The sequence below is a fragment of the Nicotiana tabacum genome, chromosome 6 (assembly GCF_000715075.1).
Source record: "Nicotiana tabacum cultivar K326 chromosome 6, ASM71507v2, whole genome shotgun sequence".
Classification (NCBI taxonomy): Eukaryota; Viridiplantae; Streptophyta; class Magnoliopsida; order Solanales; family Solanaceae; genus Nicotiana; species Nicotiana tabacum.
Window position 1 is genome coordinate 203,129,546 of NC_134085.1, and position 27,847 is coordinate 203,157,392.

The 27,847-nt window shown below is 38.4% G+C and overlaps 1 pseudogene; it reads right to left on the reverse strand.

Moving 5' to 3' along the window:
• The window catches only part of LOC107811988 (exonuclease 1-like), a 100,137-nt pseudogene that overhangs the window by 1,530 nt on the left and 70,760 nt on the right, over nucleotides 1–27,847 (reverse strand).

The following is a 27,847-nucleotide window of genomic DNA, read 5'->3' on the forward strand; positions in this document are numbered from 1 at the left end:
AACCAATGTGGGACTTTGGCATTTTGCCAAACTTCAACAAATCTCCACCTTGGCAAAATTCCACATTTTCAATTCTCTCTCAATAACAAATTTTGGTTGTGTCTTCATCTTCAATCTTCAGTGTTCAACAATGTTGATCAAATCCAAACAATGTTGAAACTTGATCGCAGTCACCACCTTAGTTAGCATATCAGCAGGATTCTCCGTAGTATGAATTTTCTTCACTGTGACTCCTCCTTCTTCTATGATTTCTCGTACGAAATGATACCGAACATCAATATGTTTCGTCCTTGCATGATAAACTTGGTTCTTCACTAATTGAATAACACTTTGACTATCACAAAAAATTGTAATACCTTTTTGTTCAACACCAAGCTCCTTTAGCAATCTTTGAAGCCAAATTGCCTCCTTCACAGCCTCTGTAATAGCCATGTACTCTGCCTCTGTTGTAGACAAAGCAACTGTTGACTGCAAAGTGGACTTCCAACTAACTGGTGCTTTTGCAAAAGTAAACACATAACCAGTAGTTGATCTTCGTTTGTCCAGATCACCCACAAAATCTGAGTCACAATATCCAATTACAGACTGATTGTATTCCTGCTCAAAAACTAACCTGATACTACAGTATTATGAATATACCGTAGAATCCACTTCACAGCTTGCCAATGCTCCTTCCCTGGATTGTGCATATATCTGCTAATAACTCCAACAGCTTGTGAAATGTCAGGCCTTGTGCAAATCATTGCATACATCAAGCTACCAACAGCATTTGCGTATGGTACCTTTGACATATACTTTCGTTCAACTTCATCCATTGGCGACATAGTAGTGCTTAGCTTAAAATGGGAAGCAAGTGGAGTACTAACTGGCTTAGTCTTGTCATCTATGCCAAAACGTTGAAGTACTCTCTTCAAATATTCCTTTTGAGATAAACAGAGTTTCTTTGAACGTCTATCTCTAATTATCTCCATGCCAAGAATTTTCTTTGCCTCACCCAAATCCTTCATCTCGAACTCCTTCTTCAGTTATATCTTCAACTTATCAATTTCTTCCAAATTTTTGGAAGCTATCAACATATCATCAACATATAGGAGAAGATATACAAAGGAACCATCTTTAAGCTTGTGCAAATACACACAATGATCGTATTTACTTCTCTTGTACCCTTGCCGCAACATAAACTCGTCAAATCGCTTGTACCATTGTCTAGAAGATTGTTTCAATCCGTACAACGATTTTTCAAGTTTGCACACCATATTTTTTTTTCCAGCAACTTTGAATCCTTCTGGCTGAGTCATGTAGATTTCCTCTTCCAAGTTTCCATGTAAAAATGCAGTTTTTACATCCATCTGAACTAGTTCCAAATCCAATTGTGCTACTAAAGCCAACATAATTCTAAGGGAGGAATGTTTTACAACTGGAGAAAACACTTCATTGTAATCAATTCCCTCCTTTTGAGCATATCCTTTGGCCACCAATCTTGCTTTGTAGCGAACATCTACTTGGTTAGGAAATCCTTCCTTCTTTGCAAATACCCATTTGCACCCAATTGCTTTCTTTCCCTTTGGGAGATTGGCCAATCTCCATGTATGATTCTGATGAAGGGACTGTATTTCATCATTCATGGCAATCCTCCACTTATTTTCTTCTGAACTTTGGACAACGTCTTTATAAGTAGTAGGAATATCATCAGCTACAATTTAGGTTGCACAAGCAACCGTCTCTATGAGACGAACAGGTTTCGTTATTGTTCTTTTTGGCCTGCTGGTTGCTATTGATTCAAGTTGTTGTTGAGGTTCCTGAGTTGGAATCTCCTCTACCGGCTCTCCTTCTAGAGGATAATCTTCATTTGTTTCCTCCTCTGCTTCTTGTGTAGGAAAAATAAATTTTCCCTCAAACTCCACCTGCTTAGAAGCACCTTTATTTTGTTTGGTATCTTCTGTTACCTTATTTACCATAGCAGATTCATCAAAGGTAACATCCCTGCTGAATATTACTTTCTTTGTCATAGGACACCATAAGCGATATCCTTTGACTCCAGAAGTAATTCCCATAAAAATAGCCTTCTTTGCCCTTGGATCCAATTTTGACTCCGTCACATGATAATATGCAGTTGAGCCAAACACGTGCAAAGAGTTATAATCTACAGCAGGTTTTCCATACCATTTTTCAAATGGTGTCTTGCCATTAATAGCAGCAGATGGTAAGCGATTAATGAGGTGGCATGCATATGTAATTGCCTCAGCCCAAAATTCTTTGCCCAAGCCAGCATTGGACAACATACACCGTACCTTCTCCAGCAAGGTCCGGTTCATACGTTCTGCCACTCCATTTTGTTGTGGTGTATGTCTAACAGTGAAGTGTCGGACGATGCCATCATTTTCACATACCTTATTGAAATGATCATTTTTGTATTCACCTCCATTGTCTGTGCGAATACACTTGATCCTCCTGCCTGTCTGATTCTCCACCATCGTCTTCCATTTGAGAAAAATTCCCAACACTTCATCTTTGCTCTTCATTGTATACACCCATACTCTTCGGGAAAAATCATCAACAAAGGTTACAAAATAGTGCTTCCCACCCAATGAAGGTGTTTTGGAAGGACCCCAAACATCAGAGTGTACATAATCCAAAATGCCTTTAGTATTATGGATCGCTGTACCAAATTTAACCCTTGTCTGTTTCCCTTTGACACAATGCTCACAAAACTCCAAGTTGCAAGCCTTTACTCCTTTTAACAATCCTTGATCTGATAGAGTTTTCAAGGATTTTCCTCTAGCATGTCCCAAGCGCATGTGCCATAGCTTGGTTGCTTCTGCCTCTTTGTCGTCACTGGATGTCACTGTCGCTGTCCCAATAACTGTACTGCCACGATAGCGGTACATATTATTATTCTTCCGATTAGCCTTCATTACCACTAGTGCACCGGAGCATACTCTCATCACTCCATTTTCTGCAATGATTTTGAACCCTTTTGATTCCAGGGCTCCCACCGAGATGAGATTCTTCTTCAAATCCGGTACATATCGAACATCTGTCAATGTTCTGATCATTCCATCATGGTTCCTTAATCGTATTGAACCAATGCCATATGAGGTAAGAGGGCTGTTATCTGCTGTGTGGATGACTCCATATTCTCCTTCTTGAAATTCCACAAACCAGTCCCTGTTGGGACACATATGATGGCTACAAGCCGAGTCCATCAACCATATGTCTGATGATGTTAATGACTCTGTTGTAACTAATGAGAAGTCTGAATCATCACAATCAGCTACATTTGAATCCATAATGGCCTTTCCATTATTATATTTGGCCTTATTCTTCAACTTCGGACAGTCTTTCTTCCAGTGCCCTTTTTCTCGACAAAAGGCACATTCATCTTTGCTGGGTCTGGATCTTGACTTGGATCTTCCCTTCTTTGTCCTCGTTTGATTTTGAGGACGACCCCTCACAAATAGTGCTTCTCCTTCTCCGCCCTTCTGTTTTTCTCGCTTTCTTTGTTCATAGCTGTACAAAGCCGAACAAACTTCTCTGAGAGAAACTTCGTCATTTCCATGGAGTAGAGTAGTTTCAAGGTGCTCGTACTCATCAGGAAGTGACGCTAACAACATCAAGGCCAAGTCACCATCATCATAAGTTGTATCCATATTTTGCAAATCTGTAACCAACTTATTGAAACTGGTGATATGTTCATTCATCGTGGTACCAGGAACATAGGTGAAGTGAAACAATCTCTTCTTCATGTACAATTTATTTTGACTGTTTTTCTTCAAAAATTTATCCTCCAGTGCTTTCCATAATCTACTTGCAGAAGTTTCCTTTGTGTATGGATATTTCTGCTCTCTAGCAAGGTAGGATCGAATGGTACCGCAAGCAACACGGTTGAGAATCTTCCAATCTTCTTCTCCAATAACATCTGGTTTCTTTTCTTCAATGGCCAGATCTAGCCCTTGTTGAAAAAGGACATCTAGAACCTCGCCTTGCCACATCCCAAAATGCCCGGACCCGTCAAAAATTTCTACCGCAAATTTCGCATTTGACACAATTCTTGTCATAAGCGAAGATGTCAATGATGACGTATTGTTGACACTTGATGTAGATTCTTCTTGTTTATTGTCTCCCATATTTGACACAAATATTATTTAATAGCTGACGACACAAATCAAGATTATTTCCTTTCTAATGTAGAAGATCAGACTAAGCTGCAACCACAGAGCATACTCAGACAGAACCTTGACTCAGTTACCAAGATAAATCTTTTCTGATGTGGAAGATCAGACTATGCTGCAACCACAGAGCATACTTAGACAGTACCTTGGCTCTGATACCAATTGTTGCGGAAGCCAAATGTATATAGTGTGAATAAGTCACAACTACTATACCAAAATTATGACAGCCACCAAATAATAAATAAGACAATAAAGCAACAATAAAGGGAACACCAGAATTTACGAGGTTCGGCTAATTTTGCCTACTCCTCGGACACAACCAATATTTTATTCCACTCCAAAAATACAAGTGAAATAATACTAAAGAGAGAAGATACAAATGCCTTAAACAGATGAGAAGGCAAATGAGAGGTGTATTTAAATCCTAAACATTAAGCCTTCTTTTATAGGGGAAAAATCCCCCCCAAACTTAACTCCCAACCAATGTGGGACTTTGGCATTTTGCCAAACTTCAACAATCTTAAGCTAAGAACAATCAGGGACAGTACAAATTCAGCATTTGCCCGTTCAACCCCCCCCCCCCCCAAGAGTCACGCCCAAAAGGAGAAAGGAAGAGGAAAAAAGAGCAAATAAACATCTATGCAAAATCTAAAATCAACAGTAATTACGGCTTCCTGTTGACTCCATTAAATTGTTGAACAATATCTAGTGCAAGTAATTATTCCATTAAATGTTGTTCCTCAATGTCTTGCTGTAAAAGGCTCTTGTAAATTCACTATGAAAAAACAAAGTTGGTTTTTTGGAAGAGTAAAAGTTATGGCGTAATATCTTTGATATTTGTGGTACTTAAGAAATACGTAGATATTCTAGAGTCTTGGATATTTAAGGAAGATATTAGTAGAAGATGATAGAATTGTCGAGATTATTTTTGTATATAAAATCATCCCTGGACAAGTATAAATAGGAGTAGTCTTATGCATTTGTAACGAAGCCAAAAATCAAGAAAGTCTTTCTTTCCTAAACAAGTTCTCATATCTAAAAACTCTCTTCTCTTTTCAAGCTTCCTTTTCTTTAGTTGAATCTTCCAATCTTAGTTAACGATCTTGGGTTAGCAGAAGGTCTCCAAATAATACTTTTCTTCTGCTATTGTTTACATGGTATCAGAGTCATAGTTGGCTTCTAGATATATTTGCAAGGTCGGGTTAGTGGTTGATTCAACTGGTTTCTCTAAATGGATTTGGGTGGTCGTGCTAATGGACTGGGGATGAAATTATTAAACCAGTCCAACTACAAGGTATGAAAGACTTGTATGGAGTCATACCTTGTTGGTGAGGATTTGTGGGAAAATTGTCAATGGGAGTAACACAAGTCCTCCTGCTAACGCATCGGAAAATAGCAATGCGCGTAAGAAGTGGAAGCAGATTAATGCTAAGGCGGAATTTATCCTAAAGAGGTCTATCTCTCCTAATTTATTTGATCATATTATAAGGTGTAAATCAGCTCATGAAAAATGGAGGACCTTCGATCGGCTGTTCAACAAGAAGGATGAAGCTCGGCTATAGATTTTGGAGAATGAGTTAGCTAACACCACTCAAGGTAATCTCTCTATCATCGAGTATTTTTTGAAGATTAAAAATCTGTGTTCCGAAATTACTCTATTGAATCCGGACGAGGCTATCTCTGAAGCATGAATAAGAAGAATTATTATTCGTGGTTTAAAGCTAGAATATATTCCCTTTATTACATCGATTCAAGGATGGGTTCAATAACCATCTTTGGAAGAGTTTGATAATTTGTTGTCATCACAGGAGCTACTAGCCAAACAGATGACTGGTGTATCTGTCAAAGAAGGGGGAAGAAAATGCTCTTGCCGCTGATAAGAGGAACTTTAAAGGGAAATCAAGAGATAAACTGTACTCTCGATCCTCAAATGGTTCAAGCTCACCAGGAAAGAAGGGGGAGTCTTCCAGCAATGGTAAGAAGCCTTTAAAATATTACCATTGTCGCAAAGTTGGACACATAAAAGATATTGTCGAGCCAAAGAGAACAATATGGGTCAAACCAAGAAAGCCGTTGAAGAAGAAGAAGAAGAAGAAGAAGAAGAAGAAGAAGAAGAAGAAGAAGAAGAAGAAGAAGGAGAAGAAGAAGAAGGAGAAGAAGAAGAAAAAGAAGGAGGATGAGGAGGAGGAGGAGGTTGGGGAAAGTACTTCGCAGCGGAGACTCGAGCAAAAATGCCATGGCTTCCATAAATTTTGAAAGAGATTGGATCGCGAATTTATGATGTGCGCACAATCTCACTGGAGATCAATCCAAATTCTCCACCTTTTGCGAATACAACAGACATGATGTCATTGGTATAGCAGATAATACAGTCCATAATATGGAGAAGGAAGGCACTGTTGTGATCAAGGAGAAGCAAAAAGACACTATCACCCTCAATAGAGTCTTTCATGTTCCAGGAATGAAGAAAAATCTATTTTTAATTGCAAATGTTGTAGATGCTGGAAACTATTTGCTATTTGGCCCATGTGATGTGAAGTTCCTCCAAAATATCAAGGTACTCAAGGCAGATATCATTCACTCAGGTAAGAGAGTTAACAATTTATATATTTTATTTGTCTCTAATTCATATATTGAGAAGATGAATAGCAATGATAACACATATCTTTGGCATGCTAGACTTGGACATCTTAGCATGGATAAATTAAAAGCCATGATAAAATTGAATCTAGTAGAAGGATTGCCTAACTTAAGAAATTTTGGTGGAGGGGAGGTTTGTGAAGGATGTCAATATGGAAAGGCACACTGTCTTCCATTTGATAGATCCTTGTCAAGGTGCAATGTCCCACTAGAACTTATTCACAGTGACTTGATGGGGCCAACGAGAACTTCTTCATTCTCAAGCTATTCTTATATGCTAATTTTTATTGATGATTTTACTAGATTCACTTGGATTTATTTTGTGAAGCATAAATCAGAAGCTTTCAATAAGTTTGTGGAGTTCAAAGAAACAGTTGAAGGCAATCTCGATTCCAGAATAATGCAGTTGCGAACTGATAATGGTAGTGAGTTCACTTCAAATGAATTTCTTTCCTTTTGTCGTTAGCATGGCGTTAAAATAGAACTCACATACACTGATACACCATAATAAAATGAAGTGGCTGAAAGGAAGATCCGACACTTAACTGAGATATGTAAGAGTTGGCTTCATGCCAAGAATTTACCTAGAGCCTTGTGGGCTGAAAGTATGAAATGTGCAGGGTATGTGATTAACAAGATGCCTCTTTCTCTAAACAATATGAAGTCTCTCTATGAATTATTGTTTGGAGAAAATCCTAGCATTAAACACCTCAGGATTTTTGGCTCTATTTATTATGTTCATATTATGGATTCTCAACGGAGCAAGTTGGATGCCAAGGCAAGACAATGCATCTTTGTTGGATATGATGAAAGAAAAAAAGGGTTGGAAGTGTATGGATCCTAAACCCCATCTCTTCATTGTTTCAAGGGATGTCATATACGGTGAAGTCTCTTTGTATGATGGATTTGCGCAAGAAGGCGCAGGTTCTAAACCCTTGAACCTTGAAGCATCAGATCTGCCAATCACAAGTACTTCTTTAGATAATGCAGTTGTTGATGAGCTAAAAGAAAGGGGGAGCCCGAGAACTCAACGACATGAAACTCGGCAAAGAGATGATTCAAATGTTTCAGGAAGGCCAAAAAGAACTATTGTTAAACAAGCTCGTTTCAAAGATGAAAATTTCGTCAGCACATACTCATGTTCTTTGCAGGACCAATTAAGGAACCTTAAATATTTAGGGAAGCAAGACGAGCCAGAAAAAATAGTGCTGAGATCTTCACCAAGACACGGCGTAAAGCATCGATTGAGATCTTCAGCGACAAGCTTGGGATAGCTTCCAAAAAATCACTTTAAGGGTGAGTGTAAAAAAATAAAGTTAATTTTTTGGAAGAGTAAAAATTATAATTAGAAGAAAGTTATAGAAAGTTATGGAGTAATATCTTTGATATTTGTGATACTTAAGAAATACCTAGATATTCTAGAGTCTTGGATATTTAAAGAAGATACTAGTAGAAGATGATAAAATTGTCTAGATTATTTTTGTATCTAGAATTATTCCTAGACAAGTATAAATAGGAGTAACCTTAGGCATTTGTAACAAAGACAAAAATCAAGAAAGTCTTTCTTTCCTAAACAAGTTCTCGTATCTAAAAACTCTTCTCTTTTCAAGCTTCCTCTTCTTTAGTTGAATCTTCGAATCTTAGTTAACGATCTTGGGCTAGCATAAGGTCTCCAAATAATACTTTTCTTCTACTATTCTTACATTCACCTCTTGTCCATATATCTAGTATCAGGTAAAGATTAGGTATCAGACTGGTGCAAAGCTGATATAAGCAATGCTAAACAAACCAAGTATATTATGATGAAGTTATCATAGCAATTAATCACCAATTACAGATACAAGAAGGTAAACTTCCTTGTTTTGAACAAATAGAGAATATGCTTACTCGATCTAAGCTACGATACTTAGAGACCAGATTATAAGCTTTTGTGATTCCTATACTAGGGACAAACGGAATAAAATCACAGCTAGCTAATACACACATGCGTGCAAATGATGAATAATGTAACTATTGTAAAAGTTACAAAGAATAAAGACAATCAAATGCTATTCAGAAAGAATTTCAATTTCAGCAGCTATTTTGCTTCTGTTGACTACACAAAAAAACAATTCCATCACCATTATTAGCTGCAAGAGTAGTCTATGCTTGATTTTAAATGCTTTAGGTTTGGTTATCAATGCAAATGAGTTAAAGCTAGAAATTGCAAGTAACCTACAAATAAATCTTTGTTCAAATATCTAAAGGAAGGAAGGTGAGTAGCAGAACTAAAAACACGATCTAGTACCACTTCTTAACCATTGCCAAAGGAATCCATCTTAAAGAAAACCTACTCAAAAGTACATAAAATTAACAGAGGTCACTTAGCTTTTAATTAAGGGAATTGAGCTATTAGGAGAGCAGCAACCTCCATTAGGCCATATCAAGGTATTTGATAATTTCTTACAGCGGGACAGTCATATGCTAGTAAGTCGCTATCCTCAGAAATTACTGCCACAATTCCACTCTTTTCTTCTTCTAGGCTAGACAAGTAGGCTAATTGTGCATCAACTTCATATGGTGACTACAACAAATTCTATATTCTCTGACTTCAGAATCTGCATGTGTTGTTAGAAGTATACCACCCACTCCTGATTAGTGTTAGGCCCATATTTTGTTTTGTTATTATTTGTATTGGTCTAGGCCCATTTTCATTTCTTTGTAATTATTATCTGAGTTGGGTTAGAAGGGGAAGTCGGGTCATGTATATATATTGTTTGGGCTTCTCATTTGTAAAGGGACGGATCATTGTAAATAGTCGGATCATTTGATTCTTTCAGTTCAGATATAATATCAAAAGCTCTCTTCTCTCACTCTCAAACCCTAGATCAGATTTGTATGATTTCACCTCAATTACTACTGTTAACATGGTATCAGAGCCCGGAATCTCATAGATCCAGTGTTCTTCTTCCTTCCGAGGTTACCCTTGTCGGATATCATCACTGTTACAATTTTCGATGAAACTGACAAAATTGACGGAGTTTTTATTGATCGAGCTTTATTGTGGTCTTTTTCTTCTGCACAACACGATGATTATCACTTCCCCGCTGGTTACTGCTTCAATGCTGTGCATCAAGGTCCAAACAACATATATTAGGGTTTGCTGGTGATTTTTCTTTTGATTTCAAGGTCATACCTTCTCCGGTTGCGAGAAGAGTTGGTATTCTCTTTCATTTTCTCCTATTGTTTTGTGATTCTTCATTAGGATTACTATTTTTTTTTAGTATTTTTGGTTTCAATGGAGATATCTACTACATCTTCACCTCCATCTATTTTTGACACTACAAGTGCTATATCTACCCGTCCTCCTTTTCATCTTGATGATTATACTCATCTTTGCCGTCCCTTATATGTTCACCCTTCTGATTTGTTGGGTAGTTATTTAGTCTGAGCCTTTTGATGGGACTTGTTGTGGAAGTTGGCGATGATCCGTGTTATTTGTTCTTTCTGTTAGAAGTAAGCTGTATTTCATCCATGGGACTGTAGAGAAACCTCCTGAGGGATCTCCTCTCATGCGATAGTGGCAGAGATGCAATGATTTAGTTTTTGCATGGCTTTCTAACTCTGTCACTAAGCAAATTCATTGCATAGTCGTGTATTCTGAATATGCCAAGGATATTTGGAGGGAATTAGAGACTAGGTATGGGCAGGCTGATGGTGCTAGAGTCTTTGAGATAAAGAAGGAATTATATCACATTTGTCAAGGTGCTCTTGACATTACCTCTTACTTCAACAAAATAAAGAAACTTTGGGATGAGTTGGCTTCTATTTCTACGAGTAAGTGTACCAGTGGTGGTGGTGTCAAGGTAGAGGAGGAACAACGTATTTACCAGTTTTTGATGGGGCTGAATGATGTATATGTTCAGGTGCGCAACAATATCATTATGCTAAAGCCCATCCCCTCTATTGATATTGTGTACAACATCCTCCTAAGTTATAAGAAACAGAGACAAATGTCCTCTACCTCTCACTTTACTTCAGAGTCTGCCTCCTTTAATACTAGTACTTCTAAACTTGCTTATGCACCTCGAGTGAATTTTGAGTCTTCAAAGTCTCTTATTTGCAAATACTATAAAAGATCTCGACATAGCATTGAAAAGTGCTACAAGCTCCATGGTTTTCCACCTAATTTCAAATTCACAAAGAATGTTGCACCTCGAAAAACATCTGCCAATGCTGCTATTAGGTGGTGCCAGGTACTTTCAACTAATCCATGTTGATACTTGGGGTCCCTACCATTCCCCTATATCAGGTGGTGCCAGGTACTTTCTCACTATAGTTGATGACTATACTAGGGCTACCTGGACCCACCTTTTTGGTTCCAAAAGCAGTGCTTTTGACCTTCTTAAGGGTTTCATAGCCATGGTAGATACCCATTTTCCTTCCAAGGTTCAAACTATTAGGAGTGACAATGCTTTAGAGTTAGGTTCTTCTACCTCTGGTTCCAAATTCTTTGCTGAAAAAGGCATCATCCACCAAACTTCTTGTCCACATACTCCTCAACAAAATGGTGTAGTTGAAAGAAAACATAGACACTTGCTTGAAACTGCAAAAGTTTTGCTTTTCCAATCCAGCTTGCCTACTTCTTTCTGGGGTGATTGCATTCTCACTACCACTTATCCTATCAACAGGTTCCCTTCTCCTTTTCTCCATCACAAAAGCCCCTTTGAACTCCTCTTTGGGAAGCCCCCTTCCTATACCATCTGAGATCCTTTGGCTGTCTATGTTATGCCAATGTTCCTAAGATCCATAGAGACAAGTTTGGAGCTAGGTTTGTTCCCTATGTTTTCATAGGCTATCCCTTTGCTAAAAAGGGATATAAGTTGTATAATCTTTCTTCCAAATATTCATGTGTGTACAGAGATGTTATTTTCCATGAGATCATATTTCCTTTTGCTCAACCTTCCTCCATTCCTCTACCTTCTTCCCCTCCTTCTCCTGTCTTTCCTTCCCGATCCTCTCCCGTTGATATTTTTCCTTCTGCTACTCCTTATTTCTCTACCTCTAATGAGACAAGTGATGAGGCTCTTCCCTCATCTTCCCCTCTTCCTTGTGATGTCTCTCCTTCTTCCTCCTCTCCTTCTTTTGCTGCTTTGCCTTCTTTTGCTCCTACTCCCTCCACTTCTCCTCCACCTGTCAGGAAATCCTCCAAACCCCACAATCCTCCCAGCTACCTCCAAAACTATGTTTGCTCTTCCCTCCTTGTTCTAAGCCTGCTGCTTCCTTCTCAGTTGCTGGTGCTCTTTCTATTTTTGAACCCCAGTCATATTCCCAAGCTGCCCTTGTTCCTGAATGGTAGGAGGCTATGAGGCAGGAATTTGAGGCTTTGGAAGCCAATGGCACATGGTCTGTCATGCCTTTGCCTCCTAGTAAGAAACCTTTTGGGTGTAAGTGGGTTTATAAGGTTGAGGTTTAAAGCTAGATTGGTGGTTAGGGGGACACTCAGGTAGAGGGTGTTGATTTCCAAGAGACTTTCTCTCCTATTGTCAAAATGCCCACCATTAAAACTTTGGTTGCTCTTGTTGTCAAAAGACATTAGTGTTACGACCCATTTTCTGAACAAGCCGGGACCGACACTAGATCACTAAACATGACCGAACGAACCATCTCTGCTTATCAAATCTATTATAACTCCAAACTTTATATGCAACAAGGCAATACTCTAACCAAATACTTTTGATTAATTTAAACATTTAAATAATCAACTCCAAAATTTAATTCGTAGTAACTACTGAATTACTGCTAAGTAATTATCAAAAATATTTGAATCTTAACCCAACGACTATGTCTATGAAGCCTCTACTGATAAACTTATGCACTGCTCAAGACATGAGATTTTCTAGCCAGTTCTCTAAGTAAACAAAGAAATAGCTAAATAAAAATGACTCTAAGGAACACTCCACGAACAAAAGCGAAGCTCACCAATAGCACTGGAAGAGAAGGAAGTCCTAACTCGTAGCCTATTTGCCTGCAAAACCGGTTCCTATTTTGTACCGCAGACCAACGTAGGTTCCCAAAAGAGAACGTCAGTACCATCCATTGTACTCAGTGAGTCTCACCAACAGGGGGCGAAACTTTAATATCATATATATTACGAGTAAAGGTTCTAAATGCATGTAAAACATAAAGCTTATAAGAGTAATTCTAAATAATTGCATAATAGCAGTTTATGAATATTCTAAAAGAAATTCTTTTCTTTTTCTTTATTGTAAACAAAAAATACTTCACTTTATACTTTGGGAGTTCCAACTATCCTGACTTAATTCTGTTTCAGTCACCGTGTGATCGGCACGGGTTCGATCCCAACCTGATCGAATATACCCAATCCACGAGGTGCCACTCGCTTTATGATTCTCAGCGCTCATGTCTCATACCCTAGCATGGCTAAGTAAATTCTCAGCAACGAGACCCTCGGCTCGTGTGCTCCCTACTTTGGCACAAGTAGTTTCAGGAAGTCAACGCTTTGGTCAGGACCCTAGGCTTGGACGGTGACCCCTAACAGCCCATTTTATGGGCTTTAGGCCCTTTTTCTTTTTTTTAACTAGTATTTAATGATATCCACTTTTAATAATTAATAATATTAAAATTATTAATATTTCCCTAATTGTATATCCAATTATTTAAGTGTATACACACACACACACACACACACACACACACACACACACACACACACACACTATATATATATATATATATATATATATATATATATATTTCACTATAGGCAAGATAAAAATAATAGTAATAATAATAATTTAGTTCTATAATTAGCGTATCTTGAAACTTTTATAAATTTGAGGAGTGTTGCAATCTTCCCTCCTTAAAAACATTCGTCCTCGAATGTTTCTAGGGCCTTATTCTTAAGTTAACAATCATTCCTTAGGTCCTTGAACCTCTTAAGTTTTCTTAGCACTACTCACTTTTCCAAGGGACTCAAAATTTTGGTTAACTCCCTAAATTTTCAAAAATTTTGGCAGAGTTTCCCTTGTAAATTGGATTATCCAAAAAATATCCCTGTCACAAATACCACAACTACACCAACAACAATCAAATATACCATAACAGGCCATTCATAGGTACCATACACAGCTCATAAATTAATTACTCACATTCTGGCAAGGAAGTACCACAATAACTAACAAGAATCTAAAGCACAACAACTTTAGCACAAATAAATCACTTTAATGAATTAAATATACTACGGCATAAACTAAATTACTATAACAACTAAGTATAATCTAGGAATGACAAAAATACTTGCTAATTTGTATTTAATAAATGAAATATAAATGTCAAAGCAAACTTAGGTTCACATACCTTTTTCCTCAAATAAATATGGATATTTCTTTCTCATATCTTCCTCGACCTCCCACGTAGCCTCTTTTGAATCATGATTACTCCAAAAAACTTTTACCGATGCTAAATCTTTTGTTCATAACTTTCTTATTTGCATATCAAGAATTTCTATAGGTACCTCTTCATAAGTCAAGCCTTCTTTAATTTCTATGGTATTGACAGGTATTATATGCGACTCATCATAAATGTACTCTCTAAGCATAGACACATGAAAGACAGGATGAATAGAGGACAACTCAATGGGTAGCGCTAGCTTATAAGCCACATGTCCTTTCTTTTCTAGAATTTCATAAGGTCCGATAAATCTAGGGCTAAGTTTCCCTTTCTTACCAAACCTCATAACTCCTTTCATTGGTGAAACTTTCAAAAACACCTTATCACCAACCATGAACTCTAACTCACGATGCCTCTTGTCAGAATAAGATTTTTGACGACTCTGAGCCGCTTTAAGTCCTTCTCTAATTAGCTGAACTTTATCCAAGGCCTCACAAACAAACTCTGGACCAATCAATGACACCTCTGTTAGTTCAAACCAACCCACTAGAGACCTACATCTCTGCCCATACAACGCTTCATAAGGAGTTATACCGATGTTGGCCTGATAGCTACTATTGTAAGCAAATTCTATAAATGGCAAGTGATCATCCCAATTACCTCCAAAATCTATAACACACGCACGCAGCATATCTTCGAGAGTTTGAATGGTCCTTTCTGCCTGGCCATCGGTTTGTGGGTGAAAATCGGTGCTTAAATTGACCTTGGTACTTAATCTTTTCTGAAATGCCTGCCAAAAATGCACCATGAACTGAGGGCCTCTGTCAGATATGATTGAAACTGGAGTACCATGCAATCGGACTATTTCTTTGATGTACAACTACGCATACTGCTCTACGGAATCTATCGTCTTTACTGGTAGGAAATGTGCGAACTTTGTCAGCCGGTCTACAATAACCCAAATTGAATCATGTTTACGGTACGTGCGAGGTAGACCTACTACAAAATCCGTATTAATCATCTCCCACTTCCACTGTGGTATCTCTATATCTTGAGCTAGGCTACCAGGCCTCTGATGCTCGGCTTTGACTTACTGGCAATTTAAATATTTAGCCACATGATCTGCTACTTGTTTCTTCATGCCTTTCCACCAATACAACTCTTTCAAATCTAGATACATTTTGGTAGCACCTGGGTGGATAGAGTACCTCGAACTGTGAGCTTCCTCCATTATGGCCTTCCTAAGACCATCTACATCATGCACACATAACCGATCATTTAACTTCAAAACTCTGTCACTTCCTAGAGTAAAAGCAGTGATTTCTTTGTTTTTGACTCCTTCTTTTAATTTCACTAAGTACGGATCTTCGTCTTGCTTAGCCTTAACATGCGCAACAAGGGAGGATTGCGCTAAGGCATAAGCAGTTATACCTCCTTCTTCGGTCTCATCCAATCTAATTCCATCATTTGCCAGTTTTTGAATTTCTCGACCCAAAGATCGCCTTTGTACTGTAAAATGGGCCAAGACACCCATTGACTTCCTACTAAGTGTATCTGCTAACACATTTGCTTTGCCCGGGTGATAAAGGATATTGATGTCATAATCTTTCAATAGCTCGAGCCACCTTCTCTGTCTCAAATTTAATTCTTTTTGCTTGAAAATGTACTGGAGGATTTTGTGATCTGTAAACACTTCAGAATGCTCGCCATAAAGGTAGTGACGCCATTTTTTTAGTGCAAACACCACTGCTACAAGCTCCAAGTCGTGTGTGGGGTAGTTCGTTTCATGATTCTTTAACTGCCTGGAAGCATAAGCAATAACTTTTCCATTTTGCATAAGAACACAACCGAGACCAACTCTGGAGGCATCACAATACACTGTGAACACACCCAAACCTGTCGGCAAGGTTAATATAGGTGCAGTGGTCAACCTCTTCTTTAACTCTTGAAAACTCTGCTCACAAGCGTCTGACCACTGGAACTTAACTGTTTTCTGGGTCAACTTAGTTAATGGAGCTGCAAGTGAGGAAAACCCCTCTACAAAACTTCTATAGTAGATAGATAACCCCAAGAAACTCCTAATTTCTGTTGGTGTTGTCGGCCTTGGCCAGTTCTTGACTGCTTATGTCTTCTGAGGGTCTACTTTTATTCCTTCGCTAGATATCACGTGGCCTAAGAATGCCACTAACTGCAACCAGAACTCACATTTTGAAAACTTGGCATAAAGCTCATTCTCCTTCAAGGTCTATAAGGCTATTTTGAGGTGTTCTGCATGATCTTCCTTGATCTTAGAGTACACCAAAACATCGTCTATAAACATAATAATAAAGGTATCCAGGAATGGCTTGAAAACTCTATGCATGAGGTCCATGAATGCAGCTGGAGCATTTGTCAACCCGAAGGACATCACTAGAAATTCATAGTGCGCGTAGCGAGTTCTAAAGGCTGTTTTAGATATATCCTCTTCTCTGATTCTCAACTTATGGTACCTTGACCTCAAGTCTATTTTTGAAAAGTACTATGCACCCTAAAGTTGATTAAATAAATCATTAATTCTTGGCACTAGGTACTTGTTCTTGATAGTAACTTTATTCAACTGCCGATAGTCGACACACATTCTGAGAGACCCATATTTCTTCTTGACAAACAGGATCTGGGCACCCCACGGTGAAACACTCGATCTGATGAAGCCCTTGTCAAGAAGGTTTTTTAGTTGTTCTCTCAACTCATCAAGTTCTGCTGGAGCCATCCTATAAGGAGGTATAGATATGGGCTGAGTGCCTGGCATAAGATTAATGCCAAAGTCTATGATTCTTTCGGGAGGAATTCCGGGAACGTCATTTGGGAAAACTTCTGGAAATTCTCTAACAACTGGCACTAACTGAAGAGCTGGTGGTTCTGATTCTAGATTAATGATGTGAGCCAAATAGGCGAGACACCCCTTACCGATCATTCGTTGTGCCTTAAGGTAAGAAATAAACTTACCTACAATCTATGCTGAACTACCCTTCCACTCTAAGACTTCTTTATTTGGAAATTATAACCTGACTATCTTGGCATGACAATATAATATGGTATAGCAGGAAGACAACCAATCCATAGCCATGATCACATCAAAATCCACCATTTCTAACTCTATGAGATCGGCGTTGGTGTTGCAACCTTGGACTGAAACTATACAACCTCTATAGACTTTGGTGACGTTCACTGACTCGCCAACTGGAGTAGATACTAGGAATGACTCACTAAGTTGTTCAGGTTCTAGTCCAAGGTTAATTGCAAAGTATGGAGTCACATATGAAAACGTTGAACCTGGATCCATTATGGCATAAGCATTATGTGAGCAGACTAAAAGTATACCTTTAATAACTTCTGCAAATGTCTCTGCACTCTAACGATCAAGTGTAGCAAACAAACGGGGTTGTCCCCCTCCCTGAGTAACTCGGTCTGCACCTCTGCCTGCTCCATGCTCGGTCTGATTATGATAACCACGAGCCTGAGGTGGTGCAACTGCAGTAGTTGAGGAACTAGAAGGACGAGTTGATCCACCACTAAAATTACATCACAACTTTGGGCCGTTGGCCTTTATATGACCAATGTCTCCACAATGGTAGCAACCATGAAACCCGAGCTTGCACTGACCTGAATGTTGCCGCTTACATGTTCCACAAAGACCTTGCTGGTGTGAATGTTGCTTAGCATGACTCTGGCTATGTGAGGATGATGTCCTAAAATTCTAATTCTTGCGAGAGTGGTTTCCATAACTCTGAGTACGTCTAAAGAAAGACCCACCACCTAACTGATGACTGGACTGAGCTAGTACTAATGAATCCTTATTAGAGGAATCCCTTCCACCTCCAGTGGATGTACCATTAAACCTGCCCGTTGTCCGGGCTTTCTTGTTATGCTCTTTTTCTTCTCTCCTTTGATGTCTGTCTTTTTCTAAGTGCTTGGTAAATCCCACAACAAAGGAGAAGACTGTCATCTCTACTGTTGCAGCTAATATCATATCCTTAATGTGGTAAGCAAAACCGCCAACAAACATGTGACTCTTGCTTTTTCTGTCTTAACCATGTGAGGAGCATGCTTATCCAACCTTATGAATTCCATGTAGTACTCTTGCACACTTTTGTTCCCTTGCTTGAGCTGTTAGAACTCTATAGCCTTAGCTTCCCTATCCTCTTCCGGGATAAAGTTAGCCATAAAGGCCTTTTCAAATTCTTCCCAAGTAGGCGGACCATCATCTTCATCTCTTTCCTTTTCCCATATCTCAAACCAAGCGCCAACCATATCTCTTAGCTGGTAAGCAGCCAGCTCCACAGCTTCATCATCCAATGTCTTCATCGCTCGGAGGGCTTTCTTGACACCCTCCACCACAATATTGGATCTTCCACAACTATAGAACCATGGAACACTGGAGGACTCAACTTCAAAAATTCATTCACTCTTGAGGACTCATAATTGTTTTGTCTATTTGATTGAGGTGAAAACTCATCTCTTCTCTCATTCTGGTTGGCCATGAAGGCTTTAAACATCTCCATAGCACTGTTGACTGCATTAAACATCTGACCCACCTCTGGAGATATAGTTGTCTTAGTCGGAGCTACTGTTGGGGGCGGTACTGGATCATTATGCTCCACCCCTTCTTCATGTTCAACCCAGGGTACTTGAACCCCCTTTGTGGATTTACCCTTCCTTTTCTGAGTTGAAGCCTTTTTAGTTCTGCCTTGAGCCACAATAATAGCAATAGTTTCTTGAGCAGCATCCTGAGTGTCGGTGTCAGAGTTGCGAGTATGAGCCATTTCTGCGAGTTTTAAAGGAACGAATACATCAGATAGTTTCTTAGAGGTAGGATCTACTGCACGATCTAAAGTATGAAAAAAATGAGACTTTTCCTAAATGCTTGTAGCCTCATGTTTATAAGTATGGCGCGCTTCATACCCATAAATAAGACTCTACTAACACGGCTTCATAGACCCGTAGGATTCCATAAACCCGAGGCTCTGATACCAAGTTTGTCACGACTCATTTTCTGAACAAGCCGGGACCGCCACTCAATCACTAAACATGACCGAGCGAACCATCTCTACTTATCAAATCTATTATAACTCCAAACTTTATTTGCAACAAGGCAATACTCAAACCAAATACTTTTGATTAATTTAAACATTTAAATAATCAACTCCAAAATTTAATTCGTAGTAACTACTGAATTACTTCTAAGTAATTATCAAAAATATTTGAATCTTAACCAAACGACTATGTCTATGAAGCCTCTACTGATAAACTGATGCACTGCTCAAGACATGAGATTTTCTAGCCAGTTCTCTAAGTAAACAAAGAAATAGCTAAATAAAAATGACTCTAAGGAACACTCCACGAACAAAAGCGAAGCTCACCAATAGCACTGGAAGAGAAGGAAGTCCTAACTCGTAGCCTATTTTCCTACAAAACCGGTTCCTATATTGTACTGCAGACCAACGTAGGTTCCCAAAAGAGAATGTCATTACCATCCATTGTACTCAGTGAGTCTCAACAACAGGGGACGAAACTTTAATATCATATACATTACGAGTAAAGGTTCTAAATGCATGTAAAACATAAAGCTTATAAGAGTAATTCTAAATAATTGCATAATAGCAGTTTATGAATATTCTAAAAGAAATTCTTTTCTTTTTCTTTATTGTAAACAAAAAATACTTCACTTTATACTTTGGGAGTTCCAACTATCCTGACTTAATTCTATTTCAGTCACTGTGTGATTGGCACGGGTTCGATCCCAACCTGATCGAATATACCCAATCCACGAGGTGCCACTCGCTTTATGGTTCTCAGTGCTCATGTCTCATACCCTAGCATGGCTAAGTAAATTCTCAGCAATGAGACCCTCGGCTCGTGTGTTCCGTACTTTGACACAAGTAGTCTCAGAAAGTCAATGCTTTGGTCAGGACCCTAGGCCTGGACGATGACCCCTTCTCAGAATAAAGGATACTCCCAAAAATCTTTTCTTTCTAAAACTTGTTCTTGTGACTTTTCAAGTCTAAATCTTTTATACATACTCATACTGGTATCTTTAAATGTAAGGCATGACATAAGAATGAAATAAACATTCAAAAGTATTTATAAGAATTCTTGATCCTTCATGAATTATCAACATGAAAATGGCATATAAGAATAACATAAAAATCTGAAATTTATACACATGTATCAAAATAATCATTTAAACTTTAGCTAGAAAATAATTCTAAGTTAATAGGTACTTACTACTCCACTTAAGTATATATTAACTCTTTTATGCAATTCATCAAACACCTTGTGTGCATGCTTTTGTAAGTTAAACCACTTTAGTAAATGGTTATATCAACTCATCTCAATTTCTCCTTTCAAGTAACAATGTAAGTTCCAATTCTTGTAATCAACTCAACGATCAAATACTATAATAATAAGTCACAATAAGTATCCAATTTCCCAAAAGCATTAATCTTTTGTCAACTCTAAGAACTTTAGGTTCAACTTCTAAGTTTCTAAGTTTTGGGGTGAGATCTTATTCTAACGATCCTTTACAGCCTCTAACAACCTTAACCCGTCATAGCAATCCATTAAAAATGAAGAATTTATCTTTTAACACAAAAAACGTAACTCGTATTTGATGGCTGTTCTTGAGGTTTTGTAAAACTTTTATATGAATTTACCCTATTAGGGTGTTAGATTCTAGTATATAATGATATTATAGCTTACAATTCCGTAAAAAGAATTACCTCAGTCATAGCCTAAAGAAGGTCCTGCGGAATAGCTCTCAATGACCTATACGCTGCTTTGTTCTTGCTCCTTCTAAGTCTATTTTTTTGTCGTTGTTTTGAATGTCTACACGCTGCCTTCTTTTCCAGCCCTTGACCTCTCATTCTTTTCCAAAGGCTTTAAGCCTTTTTGCCTCTAGCGTGACTAAACAGAACTTGGTTCTGTTTTGCTTAAGGCTTTAAGCCTTTTGTTTCCCAACAACCTATTTTATGGGCTTTAGTCCCTTTTTCCTTTTTTTAACTAGTAATTAATGATATCCACTTTTAATAATTAATAATATTAAAATTATTAATATTTCCCTAATTGTATATCCAATTATTTAAGTGTGTGTGTGTGTGTGTATATATATATATATATATATATATTTCACTATAGGCAAGATAAAAATAATAGTAATAATAATAATTTAGTTCTATAATTAGCGTATCTTGAAACTTTTATAAATTTGAGGAGTGTTACAATTAGACCCTCTTGCAACTTGATGTCAACAATTCTTTCTTGCATGGGGACTTGGATGAGGAAGTTTTCATAAAGCTTCTTCCTGGTTATTATGTTCCCTCATCATTTGGTTTTGACCAATTGGTATGAAAGCTTCAGAAATCTCTTTATGGCTTGAGACAAGCTTCAAGGCAGTGGTATGCTAAGTTTTTTCTCACATCTCGCGACTATTCTTCTTCTCTCAATGATTACTCCCTCTTCTTTAAGGGTTATGGTGTTTCTCTTGTGATATTGGTTATTTATGTGGATGACACTGTGATCACTGGGGTTGATTCTTCTGAAATTTTTGTTGTTAAGTCCTTTCTCCATGCTCAGTTCAAGATTAAGGATTTGGGGTGCCTTAACTATTTTATGGGTATTGAGGTTCATTATTCAGACTTTGGGGTTTTCCTTCATCAGAGGAAGTTTATTCTTGATCTATTGGCTAATTTTCATTGCTCATATGTTTTTCCTGTTCTTTGTCCTCTTTAGTTGTCTGCCAAGCTTAAAGCTCATAAAGGTGATCCCTTACCCAAGCCTGATGTGTACAGATCTCTTATTGAGAAGTTGAATTTTCTTACTCACACTCGGCCTGATATTTGTTTTGCTATTCAACACCTTAGTCAGTTCATGCAACCCCCTTGTCTTCCCCATATGCAAGCTACTTTCCATGTGCTGAGATACCTGAAGGGTACCTCTGATTGTGGGATTTTCTTCAACAATTCCTCTGATTTGTCTCTAACTACTTACTGTGATAGTGATTGGGTTGCTTGTCTTGACACTAGGAGGTCTGTGAGTGGCTATTGTGTGTTTTTGGGTGGCAGTCTTGTGGTTTAGAAGTCTAAGAAGCAGCCTGTTGTTTCCATGTCTTCTACTGAAGCTAAACACAAGGCCATGAGCAAAGCTGTGACTAAGTTGGCATGGTTGTCTCGTTTGCTCTCTGATTTGGGTTTGCATTCTTCTTCACCTATTCCTTTGTTTTGTGATTCTCAAGCTGCTGTCCACATTTCTAAGAACCCAGTTTTTCATGAACGAACAAAGCATATTGAACTTGACTGCTATTTGGTGCGAGCCAAGCTTGCTGAAGGTCTTATTCATCTGCTGCATACCTCTTCTTCAACTCAGTTGGCTGATACTTTCACTAAGGCTTTGGGTGGTGCTGCTCATCATGGTTTTCTTTCCAAGTTGGAAGTTTTGTCACCCTCCAACTTGAGGGGGGGGGGGTGTTAGAAATATATCACCCACTCCTAATTAGTGTTAGGACCATATTTTATTTTGTTATTATTTGTATTGAGCTAGGCCCATTTTCCTTTCTTTGTAATTATTATCTGAGTTGGGTTAGAAGGGGAATTCAGGTCATGTATATATAGTGTTTGGGCTCCTCATTTGCAAAGAGACGGATCATTTTATTCTTTCAGTTCAGATATAATATCAAAAGCTCTCTTCTCTCACTCTCAAACCCCAGATCAGATTTGTATGACTTCACCTCCATTACTACTGTTAACATGTGTAGAAAAGCGTAATTATAGCTAGATTACTTGAAATCTCGAATTGGAAGATACATAAAATTGAAATCCGCGCCAAACTGCTGGAAAATTCAAGGAACTTGTATGTCAATACAGATGTCAAATCAAAACTTAAGAAAAAATGAACTTCTGAATGAATTGTCTTTAATGACTGAAAGTGTACAAGACAAAAGAGATGACTATTATGTACCTAAATGAGTTTATGCGCCATCAATAGAGTGACACTCATTGCCCTATACAGCTAATAGAAACTACAGGTCCACCAAACTATATAGAGAACAAGGTTCTCTATTATTTCCACAGAATGCACACACACAACAGTAAGTAAATGACACAATAGAGTTTTACGTAGAAAACTCCCAGCTCTCAAGATTAAAAACCATGACCTACCCTCGTAAGATTTAAATTGCACTACTAAGCAAACTTCATATTACAACCTATTGTAACCTAGGAATTAACCTCTTAATCCCTTACTAACTTGTAACAACTCTATTACAAGCCCCTTTGTAATAACTCTATTACAAAGCTTACAACTCGACTAACTCTAGTCAAGACACAAACTCAAGGTTTATGATTTTACAAAAGGTTTCCTACACAATGCTTCTAACTAAGCTAAGTAGGAACTACAAGTAAATCACTTTAACAAAGGTGGAACACAACTAAGGACATATAATGTCTCAATACAGGAAACTGGTCCTTCATTATGTTGTTCTTTGTTCTTGATGCCCTTGAAAGTCACTTTCCAAATTGTCACACACTTGAGAGAATACTTAATGAATTCTAGGATGTGCAAGTGTGATGTTTTTCCTTTGCTTCATGTTAATATTACATAAGTGACATCACTTAGATGATGCAAGCATGTTTCGTACAAGGGCATTCCTCATAAAGTGATTATTGTATTGTTTGCATTGTTGCGTGTGCAGAGAAACAATTGCAATGACTTTACAGCAGTGGGGTTGACTGGTACAGTTGATCACTACCTACTCTGCACTACTAAAAAGTAGGAAGAGAGGCGCAATAGCTTTTACCCGATTTGTGGGTCGGGATCAATTTCCACAGGGAGCTAGGAATGGAGTCGAGTATCTATTTAGATTGGGATTGTGTAGTTGTTCCAAATATCACTTCCAATAATTTTTGGTTTTTCTTTAACAAACTACTATTATCAACTACTAATTATAAGTGCAATTAGATTATGCTAAACGAGAATTACTAAAAGTTGTATCTAATGGATAAAAAAAGAGCACTAGGGTAGTGGCATCCTCCTAGGTGGCCAATTGATGGGTAATTGCTTCTAAGGCATGATTGAACCGCTGCACGATTTTACCCACTCTCATACCTCTCGGTAGAGAGAGTGATTTTGCCCAATTGACTCTCTCAAGACCAAATGGGTAGGCAATTTTGCTCAAGCAACTAGGGTTCAAGTTGAGTAATTACTCACTCGAGGTTTAACCCTTTAATTGGGACTATCAATTCTCTTGAGTCCATCCCAATTCCTTGTTAGATCAATTTTGGAGACTTAGGCTCTCTTTCTCAAGAAGAGTCAAGTCAACTTAGCACAAACCAGTGTTTGCAACCAATTCATAGATTAAACCATAAAATTGACCCAAATAACAAACACCCATAATCAATCTAACCTTAAATCACAACACCCATCAATTACCCATTATAGGGTTGAGCCACAACCCTAGCTAATGGGTTTAGCTACTCATGCTTGAAGAGAAAAACAGAGAAATAGATGAAGATAAAGATATATTAATTAATTTCTAATGTAGATACAAAGATTCAATGATAAAAACTAAGTAAAAATGCCCAAAATGGCTACAGATGGTCTTCTCACGAGCGCAGCTCTGTTCAGAAAATAGTTGATACCCTAAAAATGTAAAAAGGTTCTATTTATACTAAGTTGGAAAAACTAGACAAAAATGCCCATGTGGGGTCAGTGCGGACTGCACAAAATGAACTGTGGCCGAACTAGGCTCTTGACTCTTCAATTTCATCTCTCTAAACTCAAGCTCCGCGAACCGCGCAAAATGGACCGCGGCCGCAGAGTCTTCTAATGCGGTCTACACAAACATGACCGCGGACCGCGCAGCTTAAGGCTTGGCAATTTTTATCTCTTTGATCTTCGCCTCTGCAGACCGCAAATAATGGTAGTGCGATCGCGGAGTCTTCAGTGTGGACCGTAGAATTTCCACTGCGGTCGCACTATTTTAACACTTGATTTGCCAGTTCTTTGAATCTCCCTAGTACGGACCGCACAAAGTGTAGTGCGGCTGCACTAGGCCTGTTTGTCCTAAGTTTGCCTTGTCTTTGGTACTTGTGCAGGTTTCACTCCTTTTGAGCCGATCTTTGACATTTTGTCACTTTTTTTATCAAACCTGCAATCAAGCACAACTTATGAGCCTTTTGGGACTATTTTGTAATAATTTACAATCAAAGCGCAAGCAAGAAAGAGCATGAAACACGTTAAAATCCCTAGTTATTAATAGTCAGCAAGGGAACTAATGTCCATATGTTCCCTCTGTTGTTTCTTTGATTCTGAAATGTTGAACCATGTCCCCAGCTTGAGACTTGTTGTTCTTAAGTACTTGAGTATGTGTAAGAGGTTCCTTATCTGGTTCTTAACTTTAAGTTTGTTAGATCATAAAAACATAACAGGAAGAATAACCTATCAATTTTACCCTTTTTGATGATGACAACGTTATAATTAAAACTTCCCTTGAGAACCAGAATGTCATATGTATTTCCCGTATTCCCCCTGAACCTGTTCCCCCTCTTTTTCCACGTCAATTAATTTTCCCCCTTTTAGAATCATAAAAAGATCAATAGCAAGCAATAAGCAAAAATAAGTCTAGCTTGGTGAACTCATGACATATGTGTGGACACAAACATGACTAAAAACAGAGCAGAAGAGCAAGGCATACATAGCAAAGGATGGGATATTCATTAATTTTGGAAATAAATAGGGAGCAGTTCCAATTGTTACATAATCACCCACAAAATAAAACAAAAAAAAAGGTACCAGCCAATAAAACATATCTAAACATAGGAAACCAAAATAGAGAATAGACACTTTGAAGGGAACGACTTTAAGGAGCACTGGAACGGGAGCATTGGAGGCAGAGGAAGATGCAAGGGTTCTAAGGAGGATGTCCATTCGAGCATTTGCTGACACTTGCTCGGTAAGAAACCTCTCCTTCAGGTCCTCGACCTATTCCCTAAGATCAACATTTTTCTTGGTTAGACGGGAAACCTCTATGCTTTGTGAACTGCTGAAACTAGGTGCCCTAAGCCTGAGTGAGATGAACTTCGAGAATGGCATTCCTTGCCTTCAGCTTCCTTATCTCTTCGGTGGCAATGTTCTGAGCTTCAATCAGTTGAGAGATAGTGGAAGTGCTGCCAACCCCCCCTTTCTTTTCGATGCACTCACACTCTTCTAAGGTAGAATTGGAGAAGGTTTTCTTGCGAGTACCCACTTTAGCCTTTCCCAAAGGGACCTTAAAGAAGTCAAATACTTTAGTGAGTAGGAACCCGTAAGGCAACCCAAGATTACCATCCTTAAAATCTGCCATTTTCTTCATATGCTCTATCATGAGACCACGAAGGTTTATAGTAGTGTAGGCATCCGGTTCTTCCATGAGAAACAAATCTGCTCTTGACATAATGGAATGTCTTTCTACGCGTGGGAGCAGAACTTTGTTCACCATTTCAATCATCAGTTGATACACTAGAAGGAAGGCCTTCTTGTGTACTCGTTCCCCTTATTGCACTACATTATCCTTCAAGATGGAATTTTTGATGTTTGGAGAACAAGTCCCCTCAATGGAGGATATGTCACCAGTAGGCACCCCCAAAATACCCATTACAGCTTATTGTCACGACCCCAAATACCCCGGTCGTGATGGCGCCTATCACTGTACTAGGAAAGCCAATCCAACATTTACCACATCGAATTATTTTTTATAAAATCATTTTCTAAAATCGATTAAGTCTCAAATTTTTCATATGTAATATATAAATCAATAGAAATATGCGGAAACCAGTATAAAATATACTAACACAGCCTGAATCTGGTGTCACTAGTCATGAGCCTCTAAGTACAACCAAAACAATGTCTGAATAATACAAAATAGTCTGAAATAACAAAATACTAAGATAGGAAGGAGGAAGGCAGGGCTGCGAACGACGTACAGCTACCTTGCGATCTCTGAGTACGACTATGAGAGTGTTGGAAGCTCTCACTATGATGCTCGGACACCTGGATTTGCACACAAGGTGCAAGGAGTAACGTGAGTACGCCAACCTAGTAAGTAACTAAAGTAAATAAAGTCTGAGTGCAGTGGCGAGAATTTAAAATCATATAAGAAATCTCCACAGAAATATCAAGTCAAAATCTGCAGTTCAATAGCCAGCTATCTCATAAAAAAAACTCCAATTTTAATTAAATATCCTTGAAAAACATTTATTCAACATCTTCAACAGAGGCTCAGTATAAAAGAAGAGTGAAAGCAATAAAAATGTCATAAACAAGCCCCTCGGGCAAGGTATCACTCATAAGTATAGCCTCACGAGCAAGCCTCTCAGTCACTCGTGATTCAACTCTCGTCAATCAGTACTCACACTCAGCACTCCAGCTCCATAGATATCTCATAATAATAAGAATAACCGTTGCGGCATGCAGCCCGATCCATAGTTTATAGTCGACTATGCTCGATGGGGATTGTTGCGGCGTGCAACCCGATCCACATATAATATTGTTGCGGCATGCAACGCGATCCATATACAATATTGTTGCAGCGTGCAGCCCGATCCATATATAATATTGTTGCGGCGTGCAGCCCG